Source organism: Rousettus aegyptiacus, unplaced genomic scaffold (assembly GCF_014176215.1).
Source record: "Rousettus aegyptiacus isolate mRouAeg1 unplaced genomic scaffold, mRouAeg1.p scaffold_m13_p_5, whole genome shotgun sequence".
NCBI classification, from domain to species: Eukaryota; Metazoa; Chordata; class Mammalia; order Chiroptera; family Pteropodidae; genus Rousettus; species Rousettus aegyptiacus.
In genome coordinates, this window is record NW_023416308.1 from 94,704,517 (window position 1) to 94,730,647 (window position 26,131).

Consider the following 26,131-nt stretch of genomic DNA (forward strand, 5'->3'; position numbering starts at 1 on the left):
GACTCTCCAATTTGTCATAGTGTGTTCTGGCAGCAGCCGAATTTGGTCAAATTGGAGCCAAGGTATAGTGGCCTTATACTTGAAACACACATGGCAGCCGAATATCATGTTAGGCTGCAACATGGGTGAGTAGGGAATATCATGTGAGACATTTTAAATACAGGAAGATATTTTTTAAGTTACTTTTGAGTCATGGTCAACATATTAAAAAAGCTGACATTAAGAGACTGTGAATATGGTAACCCAGTGAATTGGGTAACTATAATTACTTGTGTTTGTGTGACGGAATCAGCTGAGTTTTAGGATAAAGTCATTGATGATTGCTGACAAATGGCAGAAATTTAGCTTGCATTAGATATCATTTTAATCTCTTTCTGCTAAACACCAGCTTTCATTACTGGAATGTCTTTAACTGTGGTATAAAACGTATTCATGCCATACCTTATACAAAAGCAAAATTGGTTATATCTCATTATTTTCAAATGATTGAAAAAATAAGCTTAAGTAAAACATGTTCTAATGAACTCAATTTTTTTGAGCAAAACTTGTCTTTTATTTGTTTTAAAAGTAGAATACATCGAGAGATAAACTTGCCTATCACATGAACACACACACACACACACAGAGTAGCTCAGCAGCTGACCAGGGTCTTTCTTTAGGATGAAAAGTTTGCACTGGCACAAACTAGTAATTCAGCAAAAAGTTTAAAAAGTAGTTTGGTTAGCAGTTCAAATTATAAATCCCCGTGTGATTGTGTGATTAAAAGTAATAATTGACTATTTAGAGAATTTCCTGCAATTAAAAACAATGTGTGCATTCAGATAAAGCATTATTTCATTTTCCTTGGGTCATAATTTTTACAAACTCAATCCTCCGAATATTTCTTTACATTAAAAAATTTCCTTTACCTTCTGAAATAGCCATCACAAATCTCAAGCACCAAAAGCACATGCCGAGAGAGAGAGAAAACCTCTGAAAATCACAATTTATTGTTTAACATAGAAGAATACAAAAACTCCATGCAACACAAACTTTTATCAACATTAAATTCAATAACAGAGGTCCATAAGACTGATTCCAGTTTATCAGAAATATTGTTGTGACAAGTTCAGTATTCCCTAAGAAGGCAAGAAATAGAAAATACATTTTTGCATACCAATATTAACATTTTTCCTTCTTGGACATGAAATTAACAATTTCAAATATGAGAAAAATTTATTTATACACAAGAGTGGCTTTTTAAAGGTGCCTAGCCTAAAGAGCACTATTGGACATTTCTAAGGAAACAGTATACTGACAGGCCAAAACTATTTTATTTCCAAGAGACTATTGGTCACATCTGTTCAATGGAATTTTCTGGCTACTCCTCTGCATTGTTCCAATAAATATCTATCTTTTCCCCTCTTTCTTTCTGTAATGACTTTGCCATGGCCATGTGAGCCAGTTCCTGGCTATGTTTATTCGTGTCCATTAGCATGGAGGCAGCCACTTTAGCAATTTGGTTGGTGGAAATATCCTGATGGCATGGATGATGAACATGAAAAGTGAAAAGTAAACAAGATACCATTGTTTGGATTTACGCTTGAGAAACACAGGAAAATTAATAATGTACTTGGAGAAAAGACGATCTTCCCATGAAGCAAAAAGAAAGGCTTACTTTCATATTTCTAGGAGGAGAAATATTTTTAAGGTTTCTAATCAAGCTCATAGACAATAATGACATCAGTGGAAGACAATTCCAGTTGGAGCACCCGCAGCTCTCTGAGGATTGTGATAGATTAAGCCCCTCTTCTCTTCCTGAGCATGACCTTGCCCAATGTTTAAACAATCAGAGATGAAGTAAGATGTTCTCCTGAATCTCGTGTACTCTGCACTAAGGGTTCTAAACTTGTCAGTGAAGAACTACTGGTGGGTCTCCAAGCTTTACTAGATTGCTCACTACGTAGGTTAACTCTTTCCAAGAGAGAAAGAAGTGTCCTCATGTGTAGCTAAAAAAGTCCTGGGAGCTACATGTTCTAACCTAATGAGTAAATGGGAGAAACTGACTAATACCTTTGGCTTGTTCCCTGTTTTCTTCTCCCCATCATATGTTCATGATTCTTTCCACACTTTTCTTCCTCTTCTCTTTCTCTCTTTCTTCTCCCTCTCTTTCTCTACTATCATCTTCTTCTTCCATCTGCAGCTCTTTCATTTATTTCTTTCTCTTCTTCCTCTTTTAATATTTATTGCTTTTTTTTTTTTTGTCATAAACCTACTAGTGTCAGGCTTTATTTGGTGCAATAATAAATAATAAAATTTAAAACTCTACAGACTTGCACTCAAGGAGGTCACAATCTCCTGTTGAAGATGAGAAAGCATGAAACATTTTCACCAACTGAGTCAATCAGTTTATTATATTTAAGTTCGAGACTGTGAAGATTCAAAAATATCTCTTAAATAAAATATTATGAGTTATGGCTTTCTCAATAATATTTGGAATTAAAAGTAGCTTCTGATCAGAATTTACTCCTGTTCTGCACTATTGTCGATAAAAACAGTTTGTAATTATGGAATGTTTTAAAATATATCGACAGACAGAATAGCATTGAATATGAATGTCTCTGGCTCATTTCCCCAGGATTTCTTTGATAACAACCAATCTGACTGCTAAGTTGGATGCCCTTTATGGTACATACCACTGGTGACAAACTCAGATGTGCAAGAGACAGTGACTTTATTTTCTATAAATTAAATTAATTCTAAATTCAAACTTTCCCTGTTCTCAATATTTATTTTCAATATGCTGCATCTCTCTTGGGTGTTTACATGGTACCCCCAAAGCAGGAGATGAAGAATTTTAATCTCCAATCTATCGTGGTCGTGACATATCACACCACTGACTTAGTGTGTAATACTTCCTTTAAATATGACATTTCTGCTACCATGTAGTACCTTACCTCCCAGTCATCCACTCAGAGACTGGCCTTAACTTTACTTCTTCCCAGTGGAGGAATTATGTCTTCTTAGGTATAAAGCCCCTCAAGATGATTTTCCTTTCCCCTCTGCCTCCAAATCACTTTGCATAATTTCTTTGATGGGTTTGGCCTTCTATAAAACTAGAAAAGCTATAACCTTAAAGTTGCTTGTCTTCTCTATTCTTTGAAAATACCTGAAGCAAAACATTACAAAGATTGATTACCATCTGAAGTGAGAGAAGCAAGATGGAGGGCAACAACGTTTAAAGAACATGGAGACACAAACACAAATGAATTATGTCATAATTATTCCACCCAGAGATTACAAGCTTAAAAATAATAAGGCCTAAATAAGTTTGGCTTCTTCAAGAGAGAGAAAGAACGTCAGTGTGGCTAGAGCAAGGGGACTAAGGATAAAAGCAGGGAGACCAAGTTAGAAGGATATTGCTGTAGCTCCACAGAGAGATGATGGTGGCTTGTGCTAAACTTTTGAGTGAGATGGAGTGGTATGTTCATGTTCTAAATACATTGTGGTGGTATAGTCATCATGGTTCTTTATCCTTCTTTACAGATAAGGAAGGAGAAAGGACCAAAACCTAATTCGTTGATTCCTAGACTGTACTTCCCAGAAGGAAGACTGTACACTGAGAGAGGGCTAAAAGCTTTATTTAATTTTCTGAACTTCATTATCACAGAATGCTTTGCTGATCATTACCCTCCATCTGGCTTCAGTCACCAATCCCACTATGGGATGACATATGAAAAAAACAATGCTCCAAAACCTAACTTGTCACCATATTGCCTGGATACTTTCTTAAAACCGTAAGTTCCTGCGCCCTTCTCTGGATCTATAAAATCAAAATTCTCTAAGGGTGAGACCCAGGATATTCCCAGATCATTCTAATGATGATCTGGGAATATCTTGGATGAAAACCACTGAAGCAGAGTACAGGTAAGACATTCCTGTGGACTCCCAGAGATAATTAGATGGGACTTGGCAGGTATTAAAGCAGGAGTCAAGGGTCAGTAGAATGGTTGGTGTATTTACATTCAGAGATTAGTGAAGCTTCAGGAGAAGGCACGATATGTTATAAATAAAAACTTTTGGGATCTAAGAACTTGATAAACTCACATTCAGTTCCAGCTCACCTACCTATGAGCATGTAAATTCTCATTGCCTCAGTTTCTACACCTGTAAAATGATAGTAACAGTACCTAATAGAAGGCTACTGTGGGGATTAAATTGAATGTCCTTAGCATGTCTTTCGCCATATCAGGCACCTAGTAGGAGCTCAATTATCATTTAGAAAAGGAGATGAAAGTAAGGATCAGTAACAACTACAAATTGCTACAGGAAGAGAGTTTGGAGGGCAGTAGCCCATTTGGAACAATTTAAATGTTTCTTGTTTCTATCAGTGGTTTCATTTTGGCTGAAACTGGTTTAAAAACAGAAGATAATTCTCTAGTGGTATGAAGTTTTCTAATATGGGGAGTGGTTCTCTATGTGGGTCATTGGCCTCGCTTTGAGCAAAATTGGGACTTGGATGAAAAATGTACAAGGAAGTTTATCAAATCTGTAAATGACAGGAGTAAGGAGGGAGAGCTACTTCATGAGTTACCAAACCAAGATTCTAAAAGATGCTGTTGAGTTATTCCAGTTGACCAAAGTAAATAAGTTACAATGTAGCTGGTATAAGAGTAAACCCCAGGACTGAGATCCAGAATATCATTTGTTCAGATAGAGGATGATAGAGACTTAGTAATAGTTCCCGTGAAAATCTCCTAGGAGTTTTAATTCACTAGAAAGAGCAGAATTTGTTCACATCTATTTTGTGTTTCTACGGACTATCATTCCTGTGTCTATAATAGCACTCAGAACATTTTATCATATTGTTTATTCAAAATTTGTTTCTCATTTTCATCTATGTGCAATGCAAAAAAAAAGATTATATCTTGTTCATCTTTAAATATTCAACATCAATATCACACTTGACATAGAATATATGCTCACTAAATATGTTATATGAGTGGAAATATGTATGAATATAAGAATAATGATATGCATCAATGAGATATGGCTCTCAAAATCAGGGTATGAAAGACATGGGTGCCTAAGAAGGGATGGAGAGACAAAATATGTATTTATAAATCGATATTGATGAGATTTACTTCCAAAGATGAACTTTACTTGAATAACAATTTTCCAAGTGCGATATGATAGTGTAGCATTTCCTGAAGTGTTATCTTCATTTACAAGGTACCCTGAAGAAAATAAATATTGGTGGGATGAAAATGGTTCCTGTGTTCGAAAATCGCCAGTAATTTCTGAATACTCTGGTATCTTAAGATTCATAACACATTTTATAATGTCAAAAGCTCTGAGGAGTTCTGCTGCAAATAAACTATCTAGCCGTCTTTATCCTAGTGTTTAACCCTACCTTTGTGAATTAATTTGACCTCAGAATCACTTCTGTGTGTGAGAGAGACCTACCTATTAATCTCCCAAGGAAAGCACCCTGGAAATGTTATTAGAGTAAGAATTCTACATGGGGAGGCAGGAGTTCTGTGTTCTAGTCCTGACTTATTACTGCCCTCACGACCTTGGGCACAAATCCTTAGAGATAAGTCTCTATCTCTAAAATGAATTGTTACTGCTAGGTTACCATTCATCTTTACCACTGTTACGCTTTTATCTATGGAACAGGGAGCATGCTTCAGCCGTATTTGTAAGTATGGTAGTATGGTAGACATTTTTAATGCTCTCCAGTACCCAGTTCTCTTTTCCTTCTGGGAATTTACAGGAAACGTGTCGACACTTCCTAGTGCTTCAAGAAAAGGAGGGTCATGTGTCTAGTTCTGACTAATAACATATGAGTGAGAATAGGATGTGTCACTTCCAGTCTGAGTCAATAAAAAGCTCCACCTGATTTTCCAATCTCCCTTTCTCTGTCCCAGCAGTCATGGAGAAAGCCTGATTTACAGACAGCGGAGCCTCAGAATGAAGTAGTATGGACTGGTGCATCCTTGCCCTGACAGCTGCTCTGGATAGGTGCCTGGACTTAAGGCAGATTTTATATTAGTGAAGAATAACTTGAGGTGTTAAACCACTGAGATTCCAGGGTCGTTTGTTACCACAGCATAAACCTGGCCGCCCGCCCTCCCCCCGCCCTGGACTTGTAAAGTAAGGCAATTGCTTTTATTAAAACACCATCTGATCCCATTTTTAATGGTCATCTGAACCGTTTTATATGACTTCAGTTTCTAGCAATTAAAAGATCATCATAAATGAAATATATTAATTCTTTTAACTTCAAATAATGTCACTTAAGTCACAGTTTAAATGCCAAATTTCGGGAAGAAATCATAATACCATTCCTTGGGTCTGTTACTCCTGACTTCCCAGGAGTTCAGATTGCTTTCACACATGTCATCTGATATATGTTCCTGCAGTCCAGGGAGGTAGAGAAAGACATCATTATACCTATTTCACTAAGAGCAGGATGCGACGCTCAGAGAGGGTAGGTAATTTTCTCAGAGTCCCTAGAGAGAACAGATTCTATAATCATATTTCCAGCTAACCCATTCGAGGATTCTACCTAGTCATTTCTTGATATTGCTCCACTACACTACATTGCTTTGTGACATTTTCTCATCAAACTCCCACAGCAGTTTCTTTGGTTCTCTCTGGTGGCATATTTTGTTTACTCAGAATTTTTATTTTGTCAAGATTTATGGATCTCCAGCAATGTGAAAAATATGTTTCTGGCCAAGAGATGAGTAAGAAGCTGAGAAACAAAAGGCAGAGAAAAGGAGATTTAAATGAAAATTAGTCTCTCACCAGGAGTTCTCAGTCAAGTAGAATTGAAGGAGGTGGATGGAAGGAAAGCAGACAATAAACAATAATAGGTGGGAATGAATACCTAAGAGGCTGGATATGGAAGTTACCAGCTTGCAGGTCCCATGCAGAACTCTGTTAGATTGTGAGAGAGACTACTTTATCATTTAGTCCTTAAGGTGTGATTAATAGTAGAAATTATTCCCAGGTCAAAAGCTAATATAACAGAGGCTGTATCTTCCTAACTGTGCCTTACCCAGTGGATGGAATATAATAGTTACTCAATTAATTAATGAAGAGAAAGAGAAAGGTGGCAAGGAAGAGGCTAGGAGAAGAAGGGAAGGAAAAAAGGGGAGAAAGGAAGGGAGAGAGGGAGAAAATGGTGCATTGATTTTTAATTATCCATTCTAAAACCACAAATATGTGTTTTATTACAAATTTACCCAGTAGGAAATTAGATTATAAATGTTTTAGGGGTGTTAGTATGAAGTATAATGCTGGTGATGCTACAGAGTATAATGTTGCTCTCTAATGCCTATAAGGTATCTTGAACATCTGTCTAAAATATTTTTGACTAACTGGTATGAGCTACATAATTGGCATGTACGAATGGCGAAGGCAAATCTACGTTGTGTGTTTAACTGCAATTAATATGGATCTCTGCAAGGGGCTATAAAGAGAGAATTTTTTCATAGATTCCCATGAACTTCTGAGGTGTTATATAATTAATATAATTTTAGTTAATAGAAACTTAGTGTCTTTCTCATTCTATTTCTGGCCTAAGATAAATTATTTCTTTTTAGAGAGAGGAATGGATGGTTGTTTTTGAAGAAGCAGTGGATTTTATTGTGGTATTGACAGTGGAAGTATTTTACCAGCTGGTCATTTATACTCTTTTTCTCCCAGTAAGTCCTATTTGATAAATTGCATTCTGTTTTCAATGGTTCAAGTAACTAGAGAGAAATGGCAAAGATTGAATATCCCTCATTTAAGGTTAAAATAAAAATGATTGAGTTTTAATGAGCGCAGCCATCTGGCAGAACTGCAAGGGCCCGAGCAAAGATGCAAGGAGAGGATAGCTATGGTCAGTGGATGACCTGTAAGACATAACAAATACTGATTACACTGACTTTATGTAGGGCTCTTATTTGAAAATTTCAAATAATCAATTTATGAGGATTCCTCTCGGCCCTTAGTAAGCTAACAATCTCGTGAAGTAGATTATATTAACAGATAATCATAAACAATAGATAAACTAATATATCACACAGGATAGTTTTCCATCTATTCTGTGAGGTCTCTGATCTTTCTTTCTATTTTGCAACCAATGCTACAATCCAATTCAAATTAAATCTCTTATCTGAATTATTAAAAAGATGTCGTCAATATTTCTTGAACACTTATGTGCTAAGTATTCTTAGCACATGATAACTACACATGTTACACATGATATATATACATGACTCTTAGAGCGCTAAGGACTATCATGACTTAAATCATTTGCTCTTACTCTACAGACTATCCCTGGCTTTTGAGTATGTTTACAGTCTGAGTTCACTGTTTATTTACAACTTCAACTCTATTCTCATATCTGGAATGAACAACTGTATGAGTAAACTCAGAGAGATAAGAGAAGATATTGTACTCTGGGAAATAAAAAAAGAAGTCACTGGGAGGGGAGAGAGAAGGAAAGACAGAGAGAGAGAGAGAAGAGAAGAGAGAGAGAGAGAGAGAGAGAGCAAGTGCCTAAGAAAGAGTTTCCAAAGTAGGAGTCATAGTTTTTTTTATTTGGAATGTGACATCCCATTACTTCTGCTATATTCTGTTTGTTAAAAAATGATAATAGATAAATAAATAAATAAATAAATATAATAAAAACTGTTTCCACCCACACTAAAGGAGAGAACATTACAGATTACACCAGAGTGTGAATACCAAAAGACTAACTATCTAGGGGCTATCTCAGACGCTTCTCACTTCAGACACAACAACAGCTCCTCAATAGTTCTGTAGGAACAGCCTATTTCCAGAAGAAAAGCTTTTAAGGAATAATATTATGGTCATCGAAAACCAAAGATTTGAACAAAATTAGAGAAAGAGGTCTCCAAGGGAAAAATATCAAAATGGGACTGAGATTATTTAATCCATGTAATATTATATCAGTACATGTGGGAAAAAAATTGAGAGATATATTGGAACTGTGTCACATTCAGAAGAAACTATTTAAAAATTTCAGCAAAGGAAAGGCAATAAACACAAAAACAGGCAATTAACTTAAGAAAGAAAACATAAGAAAGAAAATATAATCATAGTATACTACTTGGCTCAGCAGCAAGTAATATTCATATGGACAAAGTAATGTAAGTGAGTACTTAACAAAATTATGCCATAACCAAGCTCAAAGGGAGAATAGGAATAGAGAAGTCAGGAGAAATGGAGATTACACACGACTAAATTCTCATTTACAAGAATAGGTCAACAGATCATTTTGAAAACAGACACCACGCAAATCTTAAAAACTGATAAGTTAGAAAAGTCGGCATTAATGTATTAGTTAGAACTAAGAAGGAAAATATCAGAAAAAATAGTCAAAATATTTTAAATTTGCTAAAGCTTGGAACTAGGGTGTAATGGGAGAAAGCTGGAGACTGCTGTTTTTTCATTATAAGTCTTAAGAGTATATTGACATTAAAAAAACTATGAGTATATATTTATGATGACAATAAAAATAAATTTGAAAATAAATATATTAAGTACAAATATACTTTAGGTACTGTATTAGGTGAAAATTATGCAAAATGAACAAAGACTATTTCTGATTTCAAATTCTCACATTCTAATATAAACTAGGACGTTGTCAGGATGTTTTTTTTTTTAATTGTTTTAGAATAAATTTGTCTTGTTAAGATTTCTCTCCTCCTGCTGAAATGGAAGAGAGTTCTTATTAATTGAAGCTTCTGATTAGCTGGGTTTTAATTACTCAGAAGAAAAAAGTCTCTCCACTCTGCCTCCCTTCGATTTTTTCTGTAACTTTCCCAGCACATCAGACCCACCTTCCTTCAGAGACACAAAAGGAACTGAGCCTGTTGTTTTACTCAGAATGAAGACAACTGAGAATGCGGTGAGCTCGGAAGAATGGAGGAGCCGGCACTCAGGATGGCTTTGCAACTGGCCTCTCACTGCGTAGCAAACTGGCTTCACTGGCCAGGAGTAGCAGACTGCACTTCCAGCTCCACGCTACTGATCTCATCTAAAGTGTTAAGCTTGAAACTCAGAAAACAGAGGAATGTACTTACTGAAAAATGTGTTTTCACCATAAAACTTCTGAGAAAGTATAAACTGTAAACTAGTTAATATTTTTCCTCTGGACAGCTAGTCAGATATAAAAGTGAGCTGGTGTTAGCCCTTGTAAGTATGATTTCCATGGAGGAGCAATTGCAGGAGCACAAACAGCTTTATAAATACCAACAGCTGACCAGTTAAAAAAGATAAACTTTGTCAGTCCTTCGTTTACTGGCTCTACGATCTTGGACCAGAAACTCAGTCTCCTGAAGTCTTGATTTCTTCATTTGCAAAATGAAGATAAGAATGTCCTTAACCTTTATAGCAGGGATCCCCAAATCCCAGGAGGCTGACTGGTGCCAGTCTGTGGCCTGTTAGGAACTAGGGCGCACAGTAGGAGGTGAGCTGCGGGCAAACAAGTGAAGCCTCATCTGTATTTGTAGCCACTCTCCAGCTCTAGCGTCACTGCCTCAGCTCCGTCTCAGATCGTCAGGCAATAGATTCTCTTAGGAGCCCTGGTCTCTAGTGCCAAAATGGTTGAGGACTACTGCTTTATAGGGAAGTTTAAGATTCAGGAAAGGTTCTCTGAAAGTACTTTGCAAACTGTGATACTCTAATCAAATATCAGCTATGAGGTTATTCTGACCCTACTTCTAAAATAGAAGTGTTATGTAAGAGAGCAAAGCAAAACTCATGCCAGTCTGAGAGCTAGAGTAACCAGATGGCCAGCATCTCCAGAAGAAAAGCTCTTGAAGACATAATATTATGATCATCGAAACACTAATAGTTGCCTTTTTATAGAGCCAACCAAAAGAATGTAATTCCAACAGTGGAACAATAGAAAGAAAGAAGTGAGAAGGAAGATTCAGAAAAAAGGAATCCACAAGATCTCTGTGGTCCTCTAAAAATCCCAACCCTAGAAATTTGAATGTTTTGTTTCAGTTTAGATGGGCTCATTTATGCTGTTATATAAGTAAACTGCCTGGCACAAAGTGGACACTTAAATGTCAATTAGAACATTGTCTAAAATATCAACAGAAATACTCTTGTTATAAGGTTGTGTGTTCGCACATAGGCACAATGTGAACCCTATACTTGTAAAGAAGCAGAGGAAAGAAGGATCTGTCAGCTGAAATCAAAGGTCTGGCCACAAATGCTGAATCATTAAGTCATTATTAACCACCATCCCAGGGACTGTCCAGGACACACGACTATATCTGCTTAAAGCTTTCATTACCTAGAGGCCGAAGCCCTTAGCCTTTACATGTAATCTGTTGGTTTCCTGGCAGTTATTATATTCTAACTGATGTTGAAGAGTCAGTAATCACTGTAGAGCAAGTAGAGACCAAGGAACCCTGGGGAAAGCCTTCAAGGGGAGGCTGGAACTTCAAGGTGGACAGGATTAAACAAGCAGAACAAAGAGGATATGCTGATGAAGCAAACAGCATGAATAAAGGGAAAACTGCAGGCCAACCTAAATGAGACAAGATTAATTATAATCTATTTTCAGGTAAGAAGGGCCAGCCGCCAGATGATATGGGGGATGAGAGTAGTCTCTGGAGAGGTCAGTGTGGCACTGGCATTTTTCTCTGTATATTCCTGAGTGTAGATGACTTCCAATAAAGTTGGTTGGAGAGAGTCATGGTTTTCAGTGGAGAAAACAGCCTTCTACTGTAAAGGCACAAACTTAGTATGAATTTATTCAACACCTACTCATTCCATAAGCGTTAGGTTTCAGGTTAGGTTGGAGGGCTTTGTTTGTCTGTTTGGTTGTGTTGTGTTATGTTGTGTTTTTGTTAACATCTTCTGTGAGTGAGGCTCTGTACTGAGGACTCTGGTTCCAGAAAATTTGTAATTCCTACCCCCAAGGAGCTTATAATAATCCTGCCACTGAGAAAGCAGAGGAAAGTACACCAGACAAGCTGTGTGACCTTGGAAAAATGACTCACTTTCTTGATGCTACAGATTTCGAAATTTTTAAGTGGAATAGTATCTAAAACCACTTCATAGGATGGTTAAGAGTATTTAATACAATAATACTTATAAAGCACTCAACACGGTGCCAGGCACGTAATAAGCACTCTATAAATATTAATTGTTGTTATTCCTAACCACATCACCAGGCTTGGCCTGGGCAAGAAAATGGAAGGAATAGGTTATTCTCCAGTGCTGAGACCACTGTTAGCACTCAACCATCAGGCTCTTCTAACCAAATGAACATGCACTTGGCTGGATTCCATAACTCTAACCTTACAACTTCAGTTTCTAAGCTTCTCCCTGAAAGCTGCATTCACAAAGTTGATGAAATGCGACTGGTCATGCTTACGGTTTAGGCCAACCAGTCCCTGCCATATGCCTGACATATGTGGTTCTGCTGTAAACAACCACGTACAAAAAGAAAAAAGGAAAGAAAATGACAGTTGTTGCCTTTCCAGTGGAAAGGATGGGGTAATATACAACCCAGACATTGTCATTTACAAGAAGTAAAAGGAAGCCTTCGACGGCTCATGCCAGAGTGTTTCCACTTGGCCATAGCAGCTGCGAACCAGATGGTTGCTTGTGGGCAGATCCAGGCTGGGAACCTAAGCATGGTTTGTTGAAGATGAGGAAGAGGAAATACAAACCAAAATTTGCTTTCTTTTGGAAAATATTGCCTCAGCCTGCTAACGATATTTACTTCATCAGTAATCACAGTCGAAGTGATGGTGGTTAACAAGAGACGATGAAGATGAGCCTCCTCCTTTCTATCCTTGACCAGAGGAAGCCACTGGACTCCCTGCTGCACTCTTATGTCTGACACTGAGCCAAGTGATGGGTAAGATTTGGTATTAGATGATTCAAAGACAAGATGACTTTAGTATTCAGTGTCTCTGGTGCTTAGGGATTTGGCTTCCTTAATGAAAAAGTTCTTTTGAGAGATTTAGTCTTTTTCAAGGCTGAAATTTTTGCTTTCACCTTGATGATGCAGGTCCCTTTATTTGAGAGCTCCTGAAGGCCAAGGGCCACATCTCAATGACTCTTGTAGGGCTGACACTTACTATGTGATCAATATATAGTGTGCATGTATTGGGGGTTAGGGACTAGGCAGGACAAGAGAATGAGAGAGAGAGAGAGAGAGAGAGAGAGAGAGAGAGAGAGAGAGAGAGAGAGAGGGAGGGAGGGAGGGAGGGAGGGAGGGAGGGAGGAAGGAAGGAAGGAAGGAAGGAAGGAAGGAAGGAAGGAAGGAAAGGAAAAAAAGAAAAGAGAAGAGAAGAAGAAAAGAAAAGAAAAGAAAAAAAGAAGAGAAGAGAAGAGAAGAAAAGGAAAGAGAGGAAGAGGCAAGGAGGATGTGGAAAAATGGAAGAAGAAAGGAGGAAAGGGATGAAGAAAGCAGCCTGGATCATGGACCATAGAAGCCGGGTAGGAGCACAGACCTCCCAACAGATGTAGACATGGGGAAGGTTCAGTCTTTTTAGAACATGATTAAAGAGAGGACTGAACAACTTTGCCTCCCAGAAGATGCCATGGTACAGAAACTAAGTGCAGAAACTGGGAGGAAAGGACTAAAGAAGATGGAGAAAATCCTGACTGGGCCTGAGTATTTTATTTGAATTGACTAAGATCACCGGGAAGTGACTAGATCAAGTGATCTGCAGTGAATAGAATAGAGGATCAGGATAGAAAAACCACTTACAGGAAAAATAGTTTTTGCATACTTGAAGTTTTGCATCGGCTACACACTGCAGAAAATATGTTCAGCTGAACTCAATAGGACAAGTATTTGTGGAGAGACTGCTATGATATATGAAAAGCCATGTTTTTCCCATGTGCAAAACTTTTGAGTTGGGAATTAAATCAACCAGGAATTTAATCTCAGTGGTGATTCAGACATTCCCTTTTCTAAAGGCAGTTACAATCTCTCAAATGTTTTCCAGCTCTGGGAATAATGATTTCAGGATTTCTTATCATGATGACACTATATATCTACATAGCACTTTTCAACTACAAGTATGAAATTGGCATTATCATCCCTCTACTAAAGAAAAAGAAAAATGAAGAGCAGAGAGCTTAATTCAGTTACAAGTGCTAAGTTCTTAAGTGCTAAGGACAGTTTCTCAATAGCAAAAGTAAGATCCAAGCTCTTGTCCTCTCTCATATGAAGATCATTGTCTTTTCTCTCTATCACATCTACTCCCAGATATGGTTTATGGTCACAGTTTTGCAGGTTCAGAAATTAGATTTTTAACAGTTCGCTCAGGGATGATTGGGTTCTGGAAGATGTATTTGCTAACCCCACTCACATAACTTGTACTGGGTTGGGGAGAAGAAACCCCTGGTTCCAGAGTGAGGAACAATTACAGTCATCCTTCAGTATCCAAGTGGGATACCACAGGGATACCAAACTCTGCTCAACTCCTTTATGTAAAATGGCGTAATATTTGCAGATAATCTGCATACATCTTCTCGTATACTTTAAATCACCTCTAGATTACTTATACCTAATACTAAATACATGTAAATGCTATTTAAATAGTTATAATATGTATTGTTTAAGGAATAATGACAAGAAAAAAGTCTACATGTTCAGTGTGGACACATCCATCATAGGCCTCACTACCTAGACATGTCAGCAACAATATAATAGTTTTTTTCAAATATTTTTGATCTGCAGTTGGTGGAATCCACAAGTGTAGGACCCATGGATATGGAGGGCTGACCATATCTGCCCAGGAATTCTGGAGCTATCTGGAAAACGTACAGGAAACGTATGTGTGTGTGTGCAGGTGCATGAGTTTCGATGTTTCTCTCTTTCTCTACTTATTTTACATGCCATACCAGCTGCTGTTCTTCTCTTAATACAATGATCTCCTGTGGACAATATGACCCAGCCAAATGGCTTATATTTTGTTTACATCATTTGCAATTCTTTCATGATGATGTTAATAATAACAAAAAAAGATTAAAAAGTATTTAGATATTTATCAAATGCTTATTATTCACTAAACAGTACACTAAGCACTTTACATGCACTATTTAATGCATTTCTCTAGCAGTTACTGTTTTTCCCATTTTATAATAGCTCAGAGAAGTTAAATTACTCTCCCAAAATCACAAAGTTAGGAAGGGATAATATTTGGAAATTTAATCAGATATGTTTAATTTAGGTACCTGGTAACTAAGATGGTATTCAATCTCTGTCTCTTGATCACCTTGACTAGACCTAAGAATGGTTATATATTATGAAAACAGTGAACATACACACATATCTTGGCCTAGAAATTGGGACAGTAGAATTATTTCTTAGAATCATAAAGATGCAAAGAAATAAAGTAGAGACAATGAAGCTAGCCAAAAGCATGCCTCTGGAATTAGCCAAATACTTGTGCACTTAAAGGATAAGACAAAAGCATAAATCAGAGGTTGGGGAGCTAGCAAGAAAATGATTTTCTTTGATGGGTCTCAGCATCTTTATTACTTACTCATCCCAAATATTTGGAGTAGACCCAAACTTTACAGTGGCTAAATTTCCTAACCAAAAATTGGTTACAGGAATTTGGACAAAGACTTTTTGCTCTTTGGTGAACAAATTTTCTGAAGTCTATAAGGTTATAAACATTGAATTACATTAAGCATTCTATTTTATATGTGTATATAGCATGTAGATATGTATTTTCCATACCACTTTTGTAAAAAGAATTCAAAGCACCCATTTATTTTAAAAATGTGTGTTAAAAATAATAAAATTAAATAAAGTTGGAACGATCTTATTTATATACTATTTGTAAAGCCTTACATAATAACTAGCATTATAATGTTCTCTTGTTTCTCAAAGTATATAAATTTGATCCACTGTTTCTATATGTTTCTAAACTGTTTCTCAAGTTTGTCACTAAAAACAAACCAAAAAAATTATAGATCTCGGATGTGGATTTGCATATTTTTAAGTATACCTATACTAAAGCTGTGTGATATATAATGTGTAGCATGTAATGTAAGATGCAATTCCATGATGATGCACTATGGTCAGACATCCCTCCTGTTCATCGGAAAGGCTTCAGCTGTCCACTCCTTCAGAGATTTTCTCAACTAAGAGGGCTACCTTGCCCAAAGTCATTCCCTTCCTAGGAGAACTCAGACACAAAGATTAGTTAAGGTAGGGAATAAAGGCTCAGCCATTTCAGTGAAGACAACTTTGATGGACCATTTTAGTTTCCACCTTCCCCACTGGGTGGCTAAGACTGTCATTGAGCCTGCTTTGCAGCTCGACTTTCCCTTTCTCTTATCCTGCTTCCTTCCTTTCCTTCCACAGATTTTGATACCATGAGCATCTCATAATAAGCCCTTAAATTCCCAGCCCTTAAATTCCATATCAGAGTGTGCTTCCCAGAGAATCCCACTTGTGACTTACAATGACAAAAATGGTTCTTGGAAGCAGAGATCTTTATCTTGCTCACAGATGCCAATATGTTCCCAGCACCTGTAACAGTATCTAGCAAATAATATATTCTTAATAATTGATGATCACATAAGACTTCATCTGCATGGTGCATAATGTCAAAGAACAAAATTAGATACTTATAAAAACAGGGTGGAACTTCCAAGCCAAGAGTCCCCCTATGGTTATTACTATAAACCAGCCAACCCAAAGAAGCATAACTGTAGAGATAGCATATGTTCCAGATAATCACTTCATTCATTCATTGAAGGCCTACAGTGTACCAAATACTAAGTAGGAGAGAAAAAAATGGAAGAAACAGTGCCTTCTCTCAAGTAGATCACCATATGTTTGTGGAAAGAAATTAAGAATCAGTGATTACAACATGGTGGTAAGTATAATGATAGTGAATTCAAGAGGCTATCAGAGCACATGAGAAAAACAAAATAAAACAGTAAACCCAGCCTTAGAGAGAAGTCTTCCCAGAGAAAGTGGCATCTGTGGTGTGATTTACTGAGAATATTGCATGCCATTAAGAGCACAGACTGAAGTTGGACTCCCTGGGTTCAAATCCAGTATTACACACCAGAAGAAGTGTGTGGACAAGTTATTTAACCTCTGCCTTACTAATAATGTTAAAAAATTGGAAAATAAGTGTATTATAAGATCTCACTGAGCCAACATCTGTGAAGCATCAAAAACACATCTGTCTAATAATAAACTCTCACTAAGTGTTAATTAAATAGATAAAATTAAAATGAATAAATAAGATTATCCCAATAGGAAAGCCCTTTCCAAACAGAGATTAGCAAGGGCAAAGACCAGAGATGTGAGTGAGACTGGAGGCTTTAGGAAGCCGCATTTTAGTTAGTATGTTTAGGACAATGGGGACAAAAGTGTGAATAGAGGAGGAACCAAAGAGAAGAGGTGGTTGGGTAGAAGGAAAGCCCTTGATGAAAGCCATCTTCTGAGAGCAGATGGAAGCCCACCAGGTTTAGAAATAAATTCTCTAAAGCGACAGGCTGTTGAAGGGTTCTAGTACTTGATTTCTAAAAATTTCTCTGGCAGTATTAACAAATTGGACTGTGTCTGAAATACTTAGCAAATATCACAGTCATCTGAATATGTCAGAGCTTCTATGAATGGGTAAATTGAATCTATAGAATGAGAACATAAAAATTTCCTTCCCATGGAAATTTTTTCCTCTCTGAAGACAATCATTAAGTGTAAGGCCAGTAATTTCTCTGAGGAAAAAGTATGATATCTAAAATATTTCATTTTACACGTACGTATATGACTGTGGAATCAATAAATTAGTGTCAAAATGTTCTGAAATATTTACTTAACCCTAGATATTTTAAGAGGATAAAAATGTGGGGTTAAGAAATAAGGAGAAATGTGAAGATATTTACTATCACTAATAACAGAGAAGTGAAAATTAAAACCTCATTTATCATCAATAAATCAATAAACAAGTGTTAGCAAAGATGTGGAGAGAAGGAAACTTTGTGCACCATTGGTAGGATTGCAAATTGTTGATGCAGCCACTATGGAAAACAGTATGGAGGTTCCTTAAAAAGTTGAAAATAAAACTACCTTATGACCCAGCAATTCCACTTCTGGGTATTTATCCAAAGAAATTTAAAACACTAATTTGAAAAGATATATGGATCCCTGTGTCTGTTGCAGCATAATTTACAATGGCCAAAATATGGGAGCAAACTAAGTGCCCATCAGTAGACGATTGGATGAAGGTACGGTACATATGTACAATGGAATATTACTCAGCTTTAAAAAGAACAAAATCTTATCATTTGCAACAACATGGATGGACCTAGAGAGTACTATGCTAAGTGAAATAAGTCAGACAAAGACAAATACCATATGATTTCACTTATATGTGGAATCTACAAAACAAAATAAACAAAACAGAGACAAGTTCATAGATACAGAAAACAAGCTGATGGTTGCCAGATGAGAAGGAGGTTGACGGGCTGGGAGAAAAAAGCGAATAGATTAAAAAGTACAAATTGGCATTTACAAAACAGTCACGGGGATGAGGGATGTAAACTACAGCATGGAAATATTGTAATGACTAGGTATGGTGCCAGGTAGGTACTAGATATCAAAGGGGTCACTTCATAAGTTACAAAATGTCTAACCACTATGCTGAACACTTGAAAATAATACAATGTTAAATGTCAACTGTAATTAGAAAATAAAAATAATAATCTTAAATATATATGTAAAGATTTCTACACACACACACACACACACACACACACACACACACACACACACACAGAAATGAGGAGAAACCACTGACTATCATTAAGGGAACACGGTCAGCTTCTTTCTTGGTTATGTCTTGACTGCATAGGCATCCCATTTTCTTCTTGTAAAAAATAAAGATTTTTGTATTAGTCTGCTCAGGCTGTCATAACAAAATACCATAGACTAGGTGGCTTAAACAACAGAAATTTATTTCACACAGTTCTGAAGTCTGAGAAGTTCAAGTTCAAGGTAGGTTTCATTCAGAGGCCTCTTCTCTTGGTTTGCAGGAAATCATCATCTTGCTATAGTCTCATGACACCTTTCCTCAGTGTCTGTGGTAAAGAAAAGTGAGAGAGGGAGCACAAAGCTTTCTGGTGCCTCTTCTTATAAGGACATTAATCCTATCAAATCAACACCCCACCTTTAAGACCTCATTTAACCTTAATTACTTCCTTAGGGACCCCATCTCCATATATCATATATTAGGGTTTAGAGTTTCAAAATATAGATTTTTGGGGACACAAATATACATTTCATCACATTCTACCCCTGGCTCTCCCAAATTTATCTTCTTCTCACATACAGAATACATTCATTTCATCCCAACAGCCCCAAACTCTGAACTACTTTCAGCATCATCTCTGAAGTCTAAAGACTCATCTAAATGTCATCTAAATTACATTTGGGTAAGACTTGGGGTACTGTTCACTCTGATGCAAAATTCCTCTCTAGCTACAAACCTGTGAATCCCAAGTTATGAGCTTCCAAAATAAAATGGTGGAAAAAGCACAGAATAGAGACATTTCCATTTTAAAAAGAAAAAGTAAGAAGGAAGGAGTAATGGGTCTCAAGCAAATCTAAAACCCAGCAAGGCAAATTCTACTAGATTTTAAGGCTCAGAAATAATCCTCTTTGGTTTGATGCTCTATCTTATACACCTTCTAGGACAATAGTCCCACCTTCCTGATCGGGTGGAGCTGCAGCCTCACTCCAAGGGTTATGCCTAGTGGAGGTCCTCTCCCCACAGCTTTGGGCAGAGGCTACCTAGCCTGTTAAAACCAAGGTGGTGGCTCCACCTTTTGCAACCAAGGAGAGGCAGCCCTGATGATCTCTGAATCAACTTTGAAAACATTCTTACTTGTTATTTAAGAACAATATAATTTTGCAGCTAAATAGCTCTATTATTCCATCCTGTGGAATCTAGGAAGTCCAAAAGCTATCTTTCATTCCATCCTGCCTCCATCCCCTTCAGTTCAAACAAGCAGTGTTTCTGCTCATATAATCCCATAATCTCATTTAAAAAATTGTTTTAGCAAACAATTAAGGTCTGACAAATATGAATGACTCAATCCATGCTTCCATATGATGGCTGAAGGATATGGTTGAAATGCCAACACTATAAATAACCTTCTCTGATAACTACAGATGTGTTTTATCACTTTGCTTCAATATAAAACAGATAGCAAATCATTGCCTTGAAAAACATAGTAGTTGGGCAGAAATGGCTGTTTTCATTTTTCTAGATAAACAGAATATATAGTCCATTTGTTAAGAGGATTCAAGAGGTTTGCACGATTCATGAATTATCTTGAGACAATGATTCATGAGAATTAGACTTCAAATTTTGATAGAAAGTTAGCATCCTTTCTCTTCACTGAGGGCCCAAGACAAGCCAAAGCCATCTTTATTTTGCCTTGCCGAGACTTCTAAGGTTCCCTTAATGAGGACCACTTTTGCAAGAGTGAGATAAAATCCTTGTCATGATATGTGAGATCACACTGGAGCAGAACCAGGAAAGACATAAGCAAAGCCAGCCCTCCTGTAGCAATGTAAAACTCACATTCTGCTCCTTTGGCCAGCACGCATTTGCAAATTGAGCCTTTCCATGTCTGTCTGTGAGGCAAAAACACTTTGCTCCTTATGCAAATGGAAAACCAAGGCTTTCCAGATTTGCTTTCAAATATGGCCTGGGACACAGAAGGATCTCATGCATTAGGCAATCTTTTTAGCAGAAAAACGTTTGAAGAAACGTCAGGATAAAGGCTGTTTCCAGTTCAAATTGTATTCCAATGCTGTGGTTAAAGCATGGATTCAGATGGTTTTGCTTCAAAATGCATAAGTCTGGCTGAAATAGTGTGACTGTAGCTTCTCTCTTCTCTTACTTTCGAATTTTTCTTTACTCTTGTTGTTCCACTTTTAAAATTTCCTTCTCTCTTCTCTCTCATGTTTCTCTCTTTGCTCTCTTTTTGTCCCTTTATTTTCTTTCCTTTTTCTTTTTTCAATTACTTTTTTAACTCTTCATTCTTTTTTTTCCCTGTCATTGATTTCTTTCCATACTTTGTTTTCTTCTCTCTTCCTTTTTTTCCTTATTTACTTCTTCCCCTATTTTTTTTCATTATATTTGGTAAAGTTTAATTTGTAAAATGAAGTTAAAGTCAGCCACAATGTTTTATTTGATAATGATTATACTAGATTCATATTAACTAGAAAAATCTTAGAATTTCAAGACAATCGAAAAAAAATTAAGACAGTATCTATCCTTTACTTTTTCTGCAAGGAGGAAGAGGATAGATATGTCATTGAGACATGAGAAAAAGGGAAAAGATTATGCACATCCTTTACTAATTTTTTCTTCCTCTTCTCCTTCCTTCTTTCTTTATTTTTCCCATTTTTATTCTCACATTTTTCTTACTATAATTATTCTTTAAAATGAGTACATAGTTTTTTGCTATTCCATATTATAAATCAGAAAACTAAAATCCTGAGGGATTATTTAGCTCAAGGGTGACATAAATTAGTGACCCTACTCATCCCCTTCATGTGGCAACAGAATTAACAAACCCTTCCCTCCGTGTCAACCCAAGTCATAGTTATACAAATTTTACCAACACCTAAGACAATCGGTGGCCTATCATTGGAGCAAAAGTAACAGTGGAATAATTATAAAATATTCTAAAACATAGGTATGCATTCATGGAGTTGCTTAACAAATGTTTACTGCCTACTTCTACGTGTGCAAGGTATTTAGATACAACCATAGATAAAACTAATCCATTTTTTATTTAGTAGATTACAGTCATAAAGCAGGATTTTTTTTTCCTCATTTGACAAACATTATGTCATATTGCCTAAAAATATGATGCTTATAGTCAGGCAGATCCTATTGGTTATGTGACTTCAGACAATTACTTAAACTAAAGCCTTAAGTTCTTCATTTATAAACTAGAAATAATTACTACCTTCAGAATGGTTATAATAAAAGTAATGTACTGATTACTGTGCATGGCACTGTAGATACTACTAAGTTAAAATGAAGGCAGACAGTTGTGCAGACAATTCACAACTCTGCAAACTTACTAAAAATCATTTAATTGTATATTCAAAATGGATGAATTTTATGGTATATAAATTATACCTCAATAATGCCATACACATTGTTTTTCAGGCTTGAAAAGAAATGTAGATATAAGTCTACCATCATGCTACTTTGAACAAGCCCGATCCCGTCTGATCTTGTGAAGCTTAGCAGGATCAGGCCTGGTTAGTAGTTGGATGGGAGACCACCTAAAACGACCAGGTGCTGTAGGTGTAAAAAATAAAAAAATAAATAAATGCAGATATAGTGATATGAAAGTTAGGAGGGAAAAAAAGTATCTTTTTCAGAAGGAAGAAAGACAGAGAGAAAGGCAGAAGGAGGTGTTCAAAAGATTCTTAAAAAATGGTAAGACTTCTGCGAGTTGACATGAAGCCACCAGATAAATGAGAAGCATTTTAATCAAAAACAATAAAGGGAGAATTTCAGATGTAACCAAGGAGATGGGAGAAAGCTTAAATGTTCTTGAGCCAAAGGTTTCTGTTTGTCTGCTGATACAGACAGGAAGACTAGTTAGAAACCTACTCAAAGCACAGTAGAGGTGAGGAGGACCTGAGTAGCAAAGCAGGCAGCGCAGGAGAAAGCAGATATAAGAGATCTCCCGATGAGGGGTTGAGGGCATGGATGACCTTGTCGGCTGAGCACTGACAGGAATGCTTACATGTGAAATTTTAGGTAGATTGAATTTGAATTACTGATGACTCATATGAATGATATGCAGTAGGGATGCTTAGCAAGTTGTTAAAATAAGAGTCTGAAACTCAAGACCAGAGACAGTCATTCATGTGAAAAAATAGTGTTCGTAGAGTTCTGAGCTGCAAATTAGACCTTAAATTTACATTGAGTTTCTAATTTCCTAATCTCCTTTCCTGATTGAGACTCTTGTTTGATTGGTAGAGTATTAAAATTGCTCATATGAGAATTAGTCTTTTTCTGAAGAAGATGTCTAAAGCTTTTATCAAATTCTGAAAGAAGTCTGTAATCCCAAAAAGTTTAAGAGCCACTGGTCTAACCAATGTCATTTGGATGAAAGAAATCAAGAGCTGTTTGAACTGCTCAGTGTCCTTCTAGCAAAAGGTCTGGCTCAGGTAAATGCATAGAAACTCGCTCCTTGGCTCTGTTGTTGGTGGATGGCACCATTTCCTCATCCATATTTATATTTCAGCTTCACTGTCATGCTCCAGTTTCCACATAATTTGTTTGTGGTTGTTCTGGTTACCATCCAAAGAAAAATATATTTTTAAAATGCTCTTCTAGTTTATATTTAATTGTGATGAAATATCTTCCAAAGCATTTCTGAGCTGGAACATCTCTGTTAATTGCAATGACACATCTAAGACCAGCTTTCTGAGGGTAAAGTACGCCTAAGAAATCCAGGATGTCATCTGAAGTGGGCATATGGAAAGTATTTTTTTTCTTTAATTATATCCAGATAGTTATTATTTTATGTCATTAGCATGGGCCTGTAAGGCAAGTTAGCAAAGAAAACGTAATACATTGTTTTATCAACAAGCAAGACTAAATAGAAAAGTTGCAAAAAAGCTCAGATGCTCATTTTTCTTTATTGCTCAGTTTTGTTTTCTCTCTCTTTGAGAAGATATTAAATCTAAAATGTAAAAGTGTTTTAATTAGGTTATGTGGTACAAAGCATGCTTTAGTGAGGTAAACACAGATGTTGGGGGAGAAAAGCACACCCAGTTTTATTGTCTTTTTAGCGATAGTACTGTTATCTACTTAGAAACTGTAGGATCGGAACCAGCTGAAGAATAGTCTTCCGAGTGGTTTGGGTAAAAGAAGCAGGCATCTTCTTCCTGAATAAGTGCACATCTCCACACCCTGGGGATCCACCTGACTTTGCATGAGACAAAAGATTGGGAGAATTTCTAGGCTGCTGCTAAATCTGTTCATGTGAGTTGAAGGCAACCTGCAGAGGGGGACCAAGAGAAAGAGATCTCAGGATGGAAGGGTCCCAGGCCGAGGGAACCAAGGGCTATGCTTGTCCTAGGTATTTAAAAGGCAGTGTAGCTGGATTAAGAAGAAGGTAAAGTGATAGTCAGAGTCACAGGACAAAAAAAAAAAAAATCATGTCTTAGGGCAGCAGAAGGGTTAGCTATAGGAGGATAAACAGCAAAATTCACTGCTGTGAAGGAGAGTTGTCGGATGGGAGCAGGTATGAGGAATGGTTTAAGAAGTGTGGATGAGGACAAAGATAGAAAATGGTAAGTGTATGTGTTGCGGCTGTGTTTGGGCTTAGAAGTGGCTGAGTGGTATCTGTAGAATAACCTAGAAGAAGGTCCATGCGCTTAACTACTTTACTTTCTGTAGTGTGTGAGAAAGCTGTTTCTTGAGTTCATATTTAAAATGCTCTGGAAAACTTTCCATGTACTAAGGCACGTTATATCTTTGAGCAACTCCAGCTTCTAGAAAGTCATCCTTTTTATTAAGCTGAAATCTGCCTCCCAATAAGAAATTGTAACAAGACAAGCCTATGTTCTCTGCCAATGAGGGAGATTCCAGCTCTTTCCATGAACTCTAGTACCAACTGCCACTGCCTCTGTTAGAAATAAGTGATGATAGAAATCAGTCAAATGGTTTTCATACTTTGAATATATTTGATTCTCTAGTTGCTAGGACACTCAGAGGCTTCACAGGGTGGTACCATGGATCTGTGGGTTTAGAGGCCCCAAGTTCTAAAGTTTAGATTTTATATAATTATTTAGGCTACTTTTCTGAGTGGCATGCTTCCTCTCTGGGATTCATTTTCTAGCTCAAGTTTTCTGATCAGGGGACAGGCACCAAATATTTTTCCCCAAGTAGTAACACATAAAGCTGTATCTCATTCAAAAAGGAATATTGAATCTTGTGCAATAAATACACATCCTAGAACATGACAACTGCAGTTGGGGTTTTGTGATTTTAGACTCAGCTCCCTAAGAGGCTGATGTGAGCTATTCCACAGAGCATATAAAGGAGGGCTCCCATCTCCACACTTGCCTATATATTTTTTCTTACCCACAAGTCTTAGTTCTTCCCCCATAAAGAGGCAGAATCCTTAATTCTGCTGCTATATGGCAGCCCTTCGGATATTTTTAAATAGCTATTATGCCAGCTTTAAGCCCTTTCTTCCTTAAGTAAACGTCTCCAGAGCATTGAGCCACTCTTTGCATACATAACATGCTTTCCAGGTCCATCACCAATCTTAGCCCTCTCTTCTGAATGTGTTCCATGTTGTCTCTATTTGTCTGAAGATAATAATGGGACATAAAAAAATATAACATGTTACCTCACTAATTCAGAGGGCTGCCCCACCCTGTTCTCTTGAGATGTTGATTCTGTTTACATAGCTAAGCCTACATTACCTCATACTCTGATAAACCTTTGCTTCTTGCCTTGGTATTCTCATTTGAGAGACTATCTTATCATGCCTATGGATAATAATTTACTGCATTAGATTCTCATAGGAGCACTGGTCTCTGGTGTCAAAAAGTTTGAGAATAGCTGTATACAAAGAGAAATAAGGTGCTATCCTGCCTGAAGGACATAGAGGTTAGCCAAAGATGTGGAGACTCATGTGTTGAAATGTATCCAATTACTCTCCATAGTCAGCTATTTCCAAAGTCGGAGGAGCTAGGGCTGCTCACAGAGGAGAGAGACAATATATGTGAGTAGCTGATCATTCTAGAGAGAACATGGCTCTTGGCAGTTGAATTGCTGCCTAGAGAAAAGTCTAAAAATTAATTCATTCCACAAATATTTATTTTTACACTTATTATATGCCAGGAACTAAAAGGGAAAATTAATTTAATTAGGACTCAGAGAATGTTGTGATGTAATCTACTTTCCAAAAGCAAAAAGGGTTCCCCAAGTGATTAAATTCTTTGCTAAATAGGCCTTCTGGAAAGCAGATGAGGATGACAAAATCAGTTAACACTTTCATTGCTGTAGTCCACGGAGAAGACAAAGGAAGGATATATGAGAACAAGCTATCTATATCTGTC